Source organism: Portunus trituberculatus, chromosome 43, assembly GCF_017591435.1.
Source record: "Portunus trituberculatus isolate SZX2019 chromosome 43, ASM1759143v1, whole genome shotgun sequence".
Taxonomy (NCBI): Eukaryota; Metazoa; Arthropoda; class Malacostraca; order Decapoda; family Portunidae; genus Portunus; species Portunus trituberculatus.
Window position 1 is genome coordinate 18,510,193 of NC_059297.1, and position 16,203 is coordinate 18,526,395.

At 39.4% G+C, this 16,203-nt stretch overlaps 1 protein-coding gene across 1 annotated transcript in view; it reads left to right on the forward strand.

Moving 5' to 3' along the window:
* The first annotated feature begins 11,725 nt into the window (after nucleotides 1-11,725).
* LOC123518295 (major facilitator superfamily domain-containing protein 12-like) overlaps nucleotides 11,726-16,203 on the forward strand; it is a 36,331-nt gene continuing 31,853 nt past the window's right edge. The window contains 1 exon segment of the mRNA XM_045279031.1: nucleotides 11,726-11,864. The gene's annotated coding sequence lies outside the window, so the exon portion shown is untranslated.

Here is a 16,203-nt window from a genome sequence, read left to right on the forward strand (position 1 = left end):
TGAATGGGATGCAAGGAAATGGAAGAGTGAGATAGACAGAGAGGTGAAGTGGGTGGGACTGAATATATGGAAGAATGGGATGGAACGAAAGAGTACCCTAGAATGGTACAAGGAAAAGGAAGCCCCGATGTATGAAAGGTGGTATGATGGCAGCCTGGGTGGTGACCTTCTCTTCCGAGCTAGGGCACAGTGTATGGATGTGAATGCAAGGAACTACAGGTGGTCTGAATCCCACAGCAAGGTGTGCCAGATGTGTGACATGGGGGAGGACGAGACGGTGGAGCATGTCATGCTGGAGTGTGAGAAGTATGAGAGAGACAGGCATGAGATGATGCAAGTGATCTTGAGTGAATTAGGGCATAATAGGAATGAAAGAGTGGAGAAGACAGGAAGGGAATGGATGGTGTTGCTGCTGGGACTATGTAGAGAGACGAGTGAAAGGATGATGAAGGCTGTGAAGGAGTATCTGGAAAGAATGTGGCGAGCGAGGTGTAGGGATCATTAACAAAGAGAAATGCTACTTTTTTCTTTCTGTTTGTCTTTTTTGTCCTCTACAGGAGCAGCCGATCCAAAGGCCTGGCTCTGGAGCGATCCCGAGCCACCTGTAGCATCAAGATCAAGATCAAGGCAGCTGCCTATCAAGTGTCAACACACGCACGGCGCAATTGTTTACATCAGCAGTGCTTGTGTTTTTCTCTCCAATATTGCAAGAAAATACTAAGGAAGCACTTGAGCAGTTGCAGTGTGAGACATTCGACAAGAAGAGGTAAGATGGTGTTCGTGAAATATAAAACAAATTAAGAAAACAGTAAATCAAAATAAAGTGATAGACAGGAATACCTGCCGACGTCCAGCGGGTACACGTGGAGGTGGAGGAAGGTTATTAGGAATGTTACCGTGGCACATTTAGTCAGATAGTTAGAGGTGATTAGGTTAGTTGGTCTGTTACTCGCAACCGCTGTGGTTTCATACAGGATGTCAAGCAATGGCGATATAGCGTCACCAGCTGGCTGGCCATCTCGATCTTAACATAACATAACATAACATAAATAATAGGATAACAAAGGGCCACCAGGGCCCATCTAGGTTATCCTGTATCTGTCGCACAGCGACCTCGTCATCAGTACTTAAAGATACACTTACAAGTACACAATACATTATATACTAATTCTAAATATTTGGCCCATTAACAGGGCTAAGTCCTGCAGCGAAATCCTCTACAATTTGTGGTCCCCATACATGGGGATCATGTCTTATTTAACTATAGTAAATTTCTTATAAAACTATCATGCAGTGCTATACATAATTATAAATCTAATAAATTTAAGTGCTTATCTAATCTGTTTTTAAACATTGTCAAACTAGTGCTATTTACAACCGTCTCTGGCAATGCATTCCAGAAGTCTACCACCCTATGACTAAAGAAATATTTTCTTATATCTAACCTGCAGCCTTGCTTTCTAATCTTCCTGCCATGATTTCTAGTCCTATTTCCTCCTCTAAGGTAAAGAAAGATCTCACATCTATGTAGTTTGTATCTGAGAACATTTTAAATAACTCTATCATATCCCTCTTATACATCTCCTCTCAAATGAAAACATGTTTAATTCCTTTAATCTATCTCTATACTCCAGGCGCTTTAATGCTGGTATCATCCTAGTTGCTCTTCTCTGAACTGCTTCTAACATGTTGATATCCTGCCTATAGTGGGGTGACCAGGCCTGTATGCAATACTCTAAATGGGGCCTAACATAGGAATTATATAAGCTACGCACCACTTCCTTACTTTTATAACTAACATTTCTATTTATAAAACCCAGGATCCTATTTGCCCTATTTCTTGCTTCTAAACATTGCTTTGAAAATTTCATAGTCCTGTCTATCACTACTCCTAAATCCTTTCCTTCCTCTACTGCCTCTAGCCAACATCCCTCCATCTCATAGTTAAAGTTTGTGTTGTCTTTACCTAAATGCATAACCTGACACTTTTAGAATTAAACTCCATCTGCCACCTGTCTGCCCATGCTATCAGCCTGTCCAGGTCTCGTTGTATTCTGTAATTGTCCTTTTCACCCTGTACTGCACATGCTATCTTAGTATCATCTGCAAACTTTGATACTTTGCTACTAATTCCTATATCTAAATCGTTAATGTACACCAAGAAAAGAAGAGGTCCTAGCACTGATCCTTGGGGTACCCCACTAACCACTTCCTTCCACTCAGACATTGCCCCATTTAATACTACTCTCTGTTTCCTATCAGAAAGCCATTCACTAATCCAATCAACTAACCTACCCCTATCCCATGTAGTCTCAATTTGTACACTAGCCTCCTATGCGGTACCTTATCAAACGCCTTGCTAAAATCTAGATATATAACATCTATGCTATTTCCATCATCTAACTCCTTGGTAATATATTCTAAGATATCGAGCAAATTTGTAAGACAGGACCTCCCTGATCTAAAGCCATGTTGGGTATCTCTAATTAATCTATTCTCATTTAAATGCTCCCAAATACTACCCTTAATGATTTTCTCTAGTATCTTACATACTATACTAGTTAAACTGATCGGTCTATAATTATTCGCATCATCCTTCCTACCTTTTTAAATATTGGAGTAACATTAGCTAACTTCCAGTCCTGAGGTATCTCAGCAAACCTAAGTGATCTTTCAAAGATTAACTTAAGTGCTTCAGAAATACTGTCTACACCCTCCCTAAGTACTCTGGCATGTAGCTCATCAGGACCACTAGCTTTCCTATCGTCTAGTTCAAGAATAAATTTCCTAATAATTCCCGGTTTTATATCAATATTTTCTAAAGCTCTTAAACTACTCGTCGCACTGTTTGTAACAGGATTTCCTATTCTTTCCTAGTAAATACTGAAGAAAATTGTTCATTCAATAATTCTACTATGTCTTCATTTTGATCCACTACTACACCATCTTTTCTGAGTGGTCCAATCCTATCCTTATTTCTTTTATCACTGACCTTGTAATAACTATATAATTTTTGGGATCTTTACTCCCAGCTCTAGCTAGTTTTATCTCTGCCTGCCTTTTACTTTTTTTATAACCTTACTCAAATCATCCCTGACCTGTCTGTACCTAATCAAATCTACATCTTCCCACTTTTCTGCAACTCTCTGTATGCCCTCTTCTTCTCTCTGATCTGGCTACCTATCTCATGAGTCCACCATAATGGCTTCCTGTTTCTCTGCCTTATATCTTTGTAAGGGATACACTGCATCACTATACCCTTTACTACAACCTTAAAAATATCCCACATCTCCTGTGCAGTTTTATTTCCAAAACTATCTTCCCAGTTTACCTCTCCTAATAACTGACGTAACCTACCATAATTGCCTTTCTGATAGTTTGGGACTCTAGTCTTATTCACTATATTATCCCTACTGGAATTAATGATAAATCTAATTATATGATGGTCACTGTTTGCTAAAGTCTCTCCTACCTCAACTTCCTTTAAACAATGCTCAATATTTGTTAGTACTATGTCTAAAACCTTCCTCCCCCTAGTAGGTTTATCTACCATCTGCACTAAATAGTTATCCTGAAAACTTTCCATAAACTTATTTTCACTAGCATCTCCTACCATCCTCTCCCAGTTTACTGACTTAAGATTAAAATCCCTAAGATAATTGTCTGACTAGTACACCCCTATTTATCTCATCTACCATAAGGTTGTCTACATCTGCTGACTGGTTAGGTGGTCTATAAAAGCTCCTACTCTAATAACCTTACTTTTGTTTACTCTAACATCCAGCCATAAGGACTCTACTCTGTTATCTACCTTAATACCATTAACCTGACTGGAAATGAAGGATTTTTTACATAAATAACTACTCCTCCACCTATCCTACCAATTCTCTGGTGTAAATACATAATGTATCCATCTACTTCATATTCTTTCCTATTTTCCTAAACTTTTCCTCATTTACCCATGCCTCTGTGACACATACAACATCTAAGTCCTCCTCAACTATATAACTAGATAACTCGTCCTTCTTGTTCCTAAGACTCCTGGCATTTACATAAAAACATTTAAGTCCTGCTACCTTCCTAGATGCTGTCTCCTTATTTGGAATCCTAATCTTATTCTCTCCTATTTGCACCTGGAAATCTTTCCTAATCTTTTCACTATCTCTGTTTATCCTATCTAATTTATGTCTAGCATCTTTCTTCTGGAATGCATTTGCTACCTCACCCCTACACTCCATCCCAACTCCCCTCCAGACATCCACTCAGCACATCCACACCCTTCCTACTCAGATGCACACCATCCCTAGCATACAAATCCCTTCGCCCATAGAACCTATCCCATACATCCACAAAGCTGACACCCACATCCTTACACATCCCTTTTACCCGATCATTCACACCAATGGCTCTAGACAACCATTCCCTGCTAACATACACACGAGGCAAGATTCCTGACACTACACACCTCCTACCACTCTCCCTTATCTTGCCTAACATTTCCCGAAATCTTGCCACTAACTCCTCCGACCCACCTGCTCTGACATCGTTCCCACCTACGTGCAAAACTACTACACCCTCCCTCTCCATCCCCCCAACCCTCTTCTGCACCTCCTCACTCACTGCCTTCACACCTGCACCAGGCATACACACGTTCGTCCTCCTATCCCTGTCTTTCCCACAGAAAGTGCTATCTAAATACCTAACCTGAGAGTCACCCACCACACACACCTGAGGTGTGCTAGGCACAACCATCCTCCTCCTCTCCTCTACCCCCTTCTTTCTCCTTTCACTCACCACAACCACTTCATTCACTCCACTCTCACTCTCCCCTCCCCTCCAACAAACCGAACCTATTTTCACACTCAACAGGTTTAGTCCTATCCTCCCTAACTGCCTCCACTTTCCTTTCCCTCGCAACCTGCCATCTCTGCCCATCCTGACTACTATCTTTCCCAGTCTGGCTCGCCTGCTCCCTCTTCCCCACTCTGCTCTTCCCGACAGAGGGCCAAGCCACCCTGTCGCCCTCAGAAGGTCCAACCTTCGGCCTAACACTGATCTCCTGCCTAATTTTTTCCACTGCCTCCCCAAGCCTCTTAACCTCCTCCTTCAATTCAAAGATGAGAACTTCGTTCGCACTTTTCCCCTCACTTAGCTTTCTCATTTCCTCTCGCAATTCTCGGTGCTCAAGAGAAAGAACTAAATTCTCGCTCTTGAGCCTACACACCATACACTCAGAAAAGTCAACGACCTTCCTGTCGTGCCCACACATCTCACACACAACAAACTCTTGTGAGCATCCTCACCTTTTAAACTTTACTTACGCGATGCTTCTTGTTTGGTTAGGTTTAGTTATATTAGGTTAGCTTAGATTTGGTGAGGTTAGGATACGAGCAGCAAGATCAAGAATGTGGGATACATCACAACAAGAACAGCAGGGCCACATGGCTTTTCATACTATTTATCAATCTTTAACCTTATTTTTCGCTTTTTAGTTAATTAATTTTTTTTACTTATGACATGTTTCTAAAGGTTGGTATGTATTGTATGATATTCTGCAACATTAATTCTATCTCAAAAGAAGAGGCTAAAGTTATCTCCATATATCTGACATAATTAAGTGAATTTGCTGTTTGAACCAGTACTTTACCTTGCCAACAACCTTAATCTACTCGATCCGGTATTATGGTTATCTAGACGTGACTTAAATTTTTTCAGGTGTGACTTTGCCACCAAATCTGGTGTGACTGTGACATTGCAACTTTATTTTTGGCACCCCCAGTGGGACTTTTGACTTTGTGACTGTGACTTTTTTTTTCCGGTGGGACTCCACTAGATTACAAAGGAAACTTTAGCATGATAACAGAAACATGTTTTTATAAGATAAAGAAACATATATTTATTTATCAATTTAGATTTTTAGTTAAAGCACAGCCTAAACTAATATATACAGGTCATCCTCCACCTCTTCCTCAATGTCCTGGTAGTTTTATGTAATATCAGTTTCATGTAATTTGAAAAAAGATTACCTACTTTACTGTAAAAGGAAAGTTAAAAATCTGATGAAACTAAAGTTAGCTGTTACCAATTAAAATTTCATATTTTTAGCCAAATTGGACTTTAAAATGGACTCAAAACAGCAATTTCTTCAAAAAAAGGTTGTCTTTATTCTTCTTCAAAGTCATGGAAAATTGGCAGTGACTTTACTTAGTTTAACTTTTCAAAATGTTTACAACTTTGAAACTTGCGGTGCTGCTAAGTCACTGCTCAATGCCATAACACCCAGCTCTTCTATTAAGTAAACTAGCATAACATTTTGTCTCTTAACCAAGGAGGTTTTACCCCTCTGGACCACCATTGAGGTAAACTAACCTAATCTACCATTTTGCCAGTTCCTAACTCAGTGCTTCACATCCTTTTATTCCCACAATAGATAAATTAATCTAACCAAACTTTCTGTAACTTTACTGGGAGAGCTTTGCCCCTATGAATCACTCCATAAGGTGAACTTATTCATTTCCAACAGATTGAAATGGGGCAAAAAATATTCTTAAAAATAAGATGTAGACTATGGAAAAGGCTGTAGTAGTTAGAAATGGCATAATGGTTGAAACAGCTATTAAACACATAATCATATATTGAACTATAGTGACAGAGTGTAAAGGACAAAAAGATTATATTGTGACCTGACAAATTTTGTGTTTATGTAGCTACCCAAGGTGTTATGCTTGGATAAAGATTTATCTCAACTTTAGATCAGCTGAGCATTTCCACAGTGGAGGGAGGACCATGACAGTATGAAATAGTCTGTGGACTCCTTCTCAGGAAGCCAAGAGTGAACTGGTGACTATGGGACAGATTCAGGATCATTCAGCATCACACAAAGTGTGACAATTGCTAGTTCTATTTAATTGCATTTGTGATAGCTATTTAAACTGGTATACTGTTTGGGAACTGGCACCTCAGTGGATCCTTTTCTCTCTCTCTCTCTCTCTCTCTCTCTCTCTCTCTCTCTCTCTCTCTCTCTCTCTCTCTCTCTCTCTCTCTCTCTCTCTCTCTCTCTTTTTGCCCCTGGCTGGGGCTCATCTTACACAAAAAGTGGGGAAAAAAATAGAGATAAGTTAGTGTATTGCAAAAAAGATGCAAGGCTAAAGTAAGGACACATATGTGAGTAAACAAAAGCTGCAGCAGGATGTCAGGAAACAGCTGACATATTTTAGAGAAGAATTCATCTAAAACTTATATTATGAGCTAAAAGAGATTGTTAAGAAGGAGGTAAAGGAAGATCTGATAAAATAAATTAATGAATTAACAATGTTTATTGGCTTAAACACTATGAATGGATGAGGTCAAACATTACATAAACACAAATATAGTAGAGCATTTTCAGCAGCAGGAAGAAATAAAGAAAAGAAAGAAGAACACATTAATGTATAACATTCCAAAATTTAATAAACGGAGAAAAGAGAGAAAGGACAGACAAGGAAAGACAGGGACTGGCTAACCATTTAATATCTTTAACCAAAAAATAAAAGTGCAATAATGAAATTAGTCATCAGTTTATATACTGTACATGAGACAAAAATAACTAATAAAGTTGAAGATATACATACAGAACAAAAATGTGAGCCTATATAAAGAAACTACAAGGAAAGAGCATTAAGAAAAAAAAAAGTTAAAATCTATGAAAGTAACAAAAAATAACAAATACGTACACACATAAGCAGTGAAACACATATAAGAATTCTGGAGGACAGTTTATCAAAACCTGAACAGATGATACCATAGACCATTACATGGAAAATTATGACATAAGCAGACATAGTTGGAGAACCCACTGAGTATGTGATGCCCTGCCCCATAACAGAATGTATGGACATGACTTTGTCAGTCTCTATAGAAATAATACCAATGAGCACACCACACCTAACAGAAACTTAATTAGAATTAGTTTTACAAAAATTGAAAAACAAAAAATCTCTCTCCCCATAGTAAAAGGTTGTCAGAAACAGTCATCTGTGATTCACTGAAGTCCTTGAGTTGCACCTGAGTGAGTCACATGTGTACATCTGTTGATCACACACACACACACACACACACACACACACACACACACACACACACACACACACACACACACACACACACACACACACACACACAAGTGATACTATACCTTTAACACCTGTTAGAGAACCGTCTGTTTTACACCAACAAATGTGTCATATCTTTTAGAGAGAGAGAGAGAGAGAGAGAGAGACTTATTTGTCGCAAAGTTGATGGATATGAGAATCATTACTTTATTAACCTTTTTTTTATATTGACTTGGACTTAGGAACAACATTTTTTTCTTAAGATAGGTATATGAAAAAGAATGAATATGTTGCCTTATTATTGATACTTTCTGAACCCATCTTATTCTACCAACTTGTAAGAATCCATGTACTGCTTACGTAAGTAATATATGCATTTCAACTCCAGAATAATCAATAATAGATAACATTATAATGCAGAATATATATATATATATATATATATATATATATATATATATATATATATATATATATATATATATATATATATAGAGAGACTATATATATAGAGAGAGAGAGAGAGAGAGAGAGTACTGGAGGATCTGCGCGCAAGGCGGGTGTGTGCGTTATGTCCCATGTTAAGTTCCATAACATATAAACAGATAGTGGAAATGACGAGGTAAAGTTAAAATTTTTCCACCAGTATATTTCCACTGTTGTTTGCGCGCCAGATTGAACTAGGTGGTGTGCTTTCCACCATAAGTGAGGTACATTTTTGTCCGCTAACGGTTTCGATAGTGTACACATGAGTGTCAGCGGTAGTCACTACGCCACCAATTTTCATACAAAACTAACCTAACTTGTCAATGAATCCATCGTTGTTATGCCTGGCTGTCAAATGTTGAGGTTAAACATGTCTAGTCTCAACAAATAAGGAATTGTAGCCCATAAATTCCTGTGAAAATCCCACACCATGTGGGCTTTTCACGGGAATTTAGAGGCTACAATATTATTGATCTCCAACCAATCCAGAGACAATTATATATATATATATATATTTTATATATTTTTTATATATATATATATATTTATTATTTTTTTTGTCGTTTTGTCTTTTGCTACTCCTAGTGGATATTGTTGTTTCCTAAAAGTCCCTTTCTGATTGAACTGCCAGTTTAACGTGTATTATGTATATATATATATATATATATATATATATATATATATATATATATATATATATATATAGTACCAGTGAGGAAAAAAACGGCTATGAGAATCTAATTGTTAATCATATATGTTGCCCTTGAAAAGTCTTGATGAGATAATGTAGCATTTGATAACAGAGACTCAGTCTTTCATCCGAATCATGTGACGCATATATATGACGTGTCTTTTAGTCATGTGTTCGGCACAGTGCGTCTCACTTAATTAGGTCGAATCTTGGCCTGCATTGTCCAACGCCTCTGTTCTGCAACATAAATGGAGGATTTTCATGTACGTTTTTCGTGATACTTGTGATGGTTAATACGGGCTCTGCATCGTCACAAGAAAAATAAAAACACTCATGAGAACAGAATGTCTGTGACCTCGTGAAAATAATCCTGTCGAGAGAACAAAGCGATTCTAAAAGGAAGGTCACTCTCAGCCTCCATGTGACGTTGTGTGGGGAGAGCATGTGAGTTACGTATGGTACTCTTTTCTCAAGTTGGATCATGTGTGATGTGTACATACATACCTTTTGTAATGACACTTAAACATTGTCGCCTCCACGCCTCCTTCCCTAATATATTATTTGAATTTGGAGGCAATATACGTGGCTGTCTCCTCTCTTCTAGGTAATTTATCGATAGATTCAAGTATTTCATCAGGGATTGTTATATGTGAACTTACAGCTTAAGGAGACAAGAGATAGTGACATATCCTGCTATTTTAATATGTGTGACGGATTTATTGTATTTTTTTTCTGGGATTGGAGGGTAAGCGCTACATTAAGATAATTAATTAACAACCATTGCCGTGGTTTTTCGTACCAAGTCACACCACTCCCAGCCTGAAATATGTAAATCTTGCATATGGATTTGTCATTGCTCTCCTCATTTGATCTGTCATGAGATTAGGTAACCATCCTGACTTAACTTAAACCCTGACGTCAGAAATTAGTTACTGGGTAGATGTGGCACTTGTCTCAGCTAATTCAAGAGAACATATACTTAGCGTTGCCATCTCAAGGATTTGGCTTTTTTTGCTTCCCCATCTGAAATGTGCATCATCGGAAAGCAGTGTTGTCAGATGTTACGGTGTGTGTGTGTGTGTGTGTGTGTGTGTACCACTCCTATCATACATCCATTCTTATGAAAATGTGTATGATTTGCATTCTTTTTGTTTTCCTGGTTTGATTTAAAGTTGTCTTGAAAATGTCATCTATTTTATATCCAGGATGTGAATGAGTGTGTGAATGACCTTTGTATGTGGTACGAGAGGAGATGACAGGATTATCTGTGATTATCTGCTTGGCTTGTGGTAAGTGCCGTCCTTGTGATGACTGGATCATGTTGGGGTGCGGAGTGTTTTGATTGATTTTACCAGAGAGAGAGAGAGAGAGAGAGAGAGAGAGAGAGAGAGCGAGCGGAGGTGTTTGCTGTATGTATGAATAAAGAAATGGAACAGGAGTAAAAGTATTTAAGTGAAATTAGAATAGAGAGAAAATAAGAGGAGAAATGAAGGGACAAAATAAGAAAAACTATTGAATAAAAAAAAAGTTAAAGAAAATTATGGAAAAATATAAACGAAGTAAGAGAAAAGAAGAAAGAAGGAAGGATGACACTACATTTATAAATCACTGAATTGTCACCAATCGAGTGCAACAACCTCGCATCTATTTAGTTGCGTTATGCCTCTGTGTTTGTATGTCAGTAGGAAGGTTTACGGGAAATTCAGATAGATTTATAGATTAGAATAATAGAGGGATATAAATATGTACATGTTCTATCCAGCAACTCCCACCACGTGTTATATTTATGATCCGAGTGTTCTTTTACTTACCGTATGTGAATTTTGGCGACATATACAACAGCAACCTGACAATAGAAAAATAAGGAATCATTCAATTACCACCCTCATATAACAGCGTTTCCCAACCTTTTTCGACCATAGCAATCCCTGTTGTTATGTTTAAGCAGTCTAGCACCCCTAACTAATATCTTGTTATTAGAAGGAAAAAAAAAAAAAAAAAAGCGGTGTGCATCACTTCCCAGCACCCTCTACAATTGATTTCAGCACCCCATGTTGGGAAACGCTGCCATATAATGTAAATGTAGAGAATCTGTTCTTTTACTGTGGAATTTGTAATACTGTGCCATCCTGTTGCTCTGATGCTATGATTTGGTTCATATCTCCCAAGCGGGCGTCATCTTATCTCGACTATCTGATATTAGCTATGATGAACGCTACTGGAATTTTCTAATATGTGCTTGTAATTTTAGTCTCCATTTAACAAACATTATGCATCATCAGTAAGAAAAGAAAAACGCCTTAGACTTATTATATATGTGGCCGTGAAAATATCACTAGTGAAAGCTCAATGCGTTTAAGAACGGGGCAGGTATTCCCAGAGACTTGCCTGTCGTCATTCCTCTCCATCCCGGCGGCCTTGAGCTTCAACTGGGAGCCGCTAGTCAGGCAGGGTGGGTACAGTAACAGTGTGTGTCAGGACGTGCTGTGGTGTGCTTCTTGCCCTTGTTTCTGGGTGGGCACAGGGCACGGTTGTAGGATACATGACTCGCTGCATGTGTCTTTGAGTCCATCGTCATCCTTATATGTCTTTAGAAGGTATTGTATTTGGTATAGATCGAGGACTGTGTGTGTTTGCTGAATGAATGGTGATCAACGCTTTGTTCTCTAATAGGACTAGTGTGAGGGACGACAGAGTATTTGTTTGGTTCTTATGGATGCTCTCTCTCTCTCTCTCTCTCTCTCTCTCTCTCTCTCTCTCTCTCTCTCTCTCTCTCTCTGCTAATGCGCGTAATACCATGGTTAAACTGTCCCTATTACCACAAAATCATCACCAATCATTTTCATTAGCGCCTGTTAAGAATTATCGTTCGAAAAGACGGACATGGTGTAATTCCTAAAACATTAAATAGTTTAGTTTCTTTAGTATCCAAGACTTATATGTAGTAAGTAAACAAGAAAAAATATTTGCAACAGTGAATAAATAGTATAGTAGAGTTGTTGCCTTTGAAATATCATGTGGTGGTGGCGGTGGTGGTGGTGATGAGTGTCAGTATACGTACAGTTGAGTGTGAAGTGATGAGAGGAAGTCCTAGGGAAGTTTGTAACGGAACTGTTGAGGACTATTAATCTCTCTCTCTCTCTCTCTCTCTCTCTCTCTCTCTCTCTCTCTCTCTCTCTCTCTCTCTCTCTCTCTCTCTCTCTGTGTGTGTGTGTGTGAGAGAGAGAGAGAGAGAGAGAGAGAGAGAGAGAGAGAATGTCAAGATAACGTGGGCCTATTTACATGCTACGTTCGGGAACAGGATGTATTTGAGGGGAGGGAGGAGAGAGACTGTGTGTGTGTGTGTGTGTGTGTGTGTGTGTGTGTGTTTGTGTTCACGTTACCTGCTGGTGTTGCTGTTCTTTATTGAGGCAATATGAATAACATACTATATGGAAACACAGCCCTTATGATACCTGACCAATATGTGAGAACCATATTCTGAAACACTTGTTCCATGCACACCTCCACTACATTTAATTAAAGGGCTCCAATTGAATGTTTTAAGGGTGCTTTTACAGTTCTAAAAAGACATTAAGAATATTATTTTTCATTATATCATATAGTATAAAGTACATGTATGAACTGTTGAATCATCTTCATACCATATGATGCGGCACTGAATATGTTACTGATTGTGACTATCGATAACGTAACCAATCCTTTCTTACACGGTCAAGTCACATTTCTGGCGTGTGTGTTGGGTCTGTGCATCATCATATCGTTAAACTGGCCCGTCGTATAGAAAGGGATGGGAAATGCACAAACACACTAACTCTGACCCCCCACGAATGTTTATGAGTCACAGAACTACAAGTGTATTGTTCCTACTGATAATCTGGATGAGAGCGTGCATGCTGGCGTGTGTTTTGCAGTAACTGGATGTAGGTGGTTAGTTGCTTGTGATTAGAGAGAGAGAGAGAGAGAGAGAGAGAGAGAGAGAGAGAGTGGCTGCATATGATTGTTTGGTTGGCAAGACAAGGCTGCTCGCTAGTGGCAGAGGCATGGTTGGGTGGAGATGAGCAAGGTCACATGATGGGTGGATGGCCATGGCTGATAGCATAATAGAAGGGAAGGAAGGTTCGAAGTTAATCATATGCCTTCCTTCCTTCTTTCTTCTATCCCTTTAGCAACATCTCTTTCTTTCCTTGCTTCTCTATCAAAGGGCCGGACCTCACTACCTAACCTAACCACACAGACACACTTTCGCTCTTCCCATAGCCATAGCAGTCAGCCTCTCTCTCTCTCTCTCTCTCTCTCTCTCTCTCTCTCTCTCTCTCTCTCTCCGTCGGGTTAAGCGTGAGGACTGAGGATGAGTCGGTTCGGTGTCGAGTGTCGTGTCAGTGCGAGCGGGACTAGTGAAGAGAGAGGTTGGTACTCGTGCTGCTCCCTTATCTACCAAGAGTAGGTCCATAGAATACTACCCGTGAAGAAAAGAGAAGTAAGGGTGGTGTTTGTTGTGGTTTGTGGAAGTGTCTGGGATTTGTTGTTCAATTTCATCACCTTTGGGCCATCTTCACCTACTGGTACTGTACTGTGTGTGTGTGTGTGTAAATTCACCACGGTCGTTTGCTGTGTGTATAATTCACCACGGTGCCTGCTGGTCACCCAGCCAGTCATCCCCATTACGGAGCGAGCTAAGAGCTCATAGACCGATCTTCGGGTAGGACTGAGACCACATCACACACAACACACACAGGAAAGCGAGGCCACAACCCCTCGAGTTACATCCCGTACCTATTTACTGCTAGGTGAACATGGGCTACACATTAAGAGGCTTGCCCATTTGCCTCGCCGCGCCGGGACTCAAACCCGGCCCTCTCGATTGTGAGTCGAGCGTGCTAACCATTACACTACGCGGTGTGTGTGTGTGTGTGTGTGTGTGTGTGTGTGTGTGTGTAATTCACCACGGTCGCCTACTGTGTGTGTGTGTGTGTGTGTGTGTGAAAAGCACGCAATGTGATGTGTGTCATGTATTGTGTTCTGTGTGTTTCACGTGAATTTTCAGAGAGAGAGAGAGAGAGAGAGAGAGAGAGACCTTTCCCTTCAATAGGAGTATGAAGACAGTCTCTCCGTCTCTGCGTCACGCTCACCTCTGGGCTCTTATCTTACGCCAGTGGGATATCACCTAAGTGCCCGCGTCATCTTCCTAAAGTAGCAATCTCTTCATACTTATCTCATACACAAAAGGAAAAGTGTTGAATTCAGTCATACATCTACTTATCAGGGTAATCTTTTATTTACTTCCTTGCGATGAGAATGAACCATTTTTTTTTTTTCATTTTGTTTTTCGATTTCGTTATGTGGTGTGCATGTAGTGCATTACTCATTTCAAGTGACGCGTATCTTAACTTTACTTGTTGAATGTGTAACGTAAGGGGAACATTTCTATATTTTTTGTCGCTGGTTAAGGCCTAGATGTTAGTCGCTTTGTTTCCTGATTGGCACTGTTTTCAAAGGTAACACAAATTATTATTGTAATTAGTTGAGTTCTGCTGATTTCTTTTCTACAGATGCAAATTAAAGACGTCACTGGATAATGATTTTCACTACGGTTTGTTAGCTTCAATAGATAAGATGAAAATGAAATGTTTAGGAATATGATTTTGATAATGTTGCGTTTTCCGTTTTCTATCGGAAAGTTCGACAGGAGCCTCTCTCTCTCTCTCTCTCTCTCTCTCTCTCTCTCTCTCTCTCTCTCTCTCTCTCTCTCTCTCATAAGGGTTACGGGGATGTGTGTGTGTGAGGCAGGGATGAGGAAATTTAACGCATGCTTTTTTCTTAATGCAATAGGGAGAGCTGTCAAGGGCAACAAAATATGAGAAAATAAAAGGCCCACTGGAACTGCAGTCTCCCTAAAAGATTACAAAGAATTAGCCCAAAGCCTGGGACAAGTGTCTTGACACCTCTCTCTTAAAAGAAGTCAAGTCGTAGGAAGATGAAAATACAGAAGCAGGTTGGGAGATCCAGAGTTTACCAGTGAAAGGTGTGAATGATTTAGAATATTGGTTAACTCTTGTATTAGAGTTTTGGACAGAATAGGGATGCGAGGAAGAAGAAAGCCTTGTGTAGCGATGCCGCAGGAGGAGGGAAGGCATGCAATTATCAAGATCAGTAGAGCAGTTAGCATGAAAATAGCAATAAAAGATAGAAAGGAATGCAACATTTCGGCGGTGTGAAAGAGGCCGAAGACAATGAGTCAGAGGAGGGGAGTTGATGAGACGAAAAACTATCGTGATAGTATGTCGGAGGCCGGCTATTCAAGCCTCCGATAAACCTATGTCCCGCCAGTCTGGATCTTTTAAGGCAAGTTTTCAGGCATTATATCATGTAGATTCCGGACGATTATTGATATTACTGATGATGAGGACGATGAAAATAATAATTTGCGATAACAATCGTCTTTGGTCTACTAAAACTGCGGTGAATTAGTTGGTGTATACCGCATATTGACATCAACAATGAGGAGCTGCTCTTGTATGATGAAAATAATTTAAGCTTACTACATAGTGCTTGTTCAGTTCATTGCATTGTAATTTGAGTCGTTTTCACTCGTGACTGGATATTCAGGTAAAAACATTACAATTGAACTCAGTGAAAAGCTGAAACATTCGTCTAATGAATGATGTATTGATTTCACCAAAAAGCATTGTACAAAATGTTCACAGGCACCTACAAGAAAGAAAATGTAATGGGACCGATCGCGATCTGCTATGTAGGTGCCTTCAACCGTCAGATGGGTTAATTACTTCACAGCAAGTTGGTCAACTGGAACGTACTTTTCTGCTCGTTTTGTAAATATTAAATGGTTTAATAAAATTGTTATAATCTTTCTAAGAATGTACTTGTGGCATATAAGCTAAAAAAGTGGAAATATATATATATATATATATATAT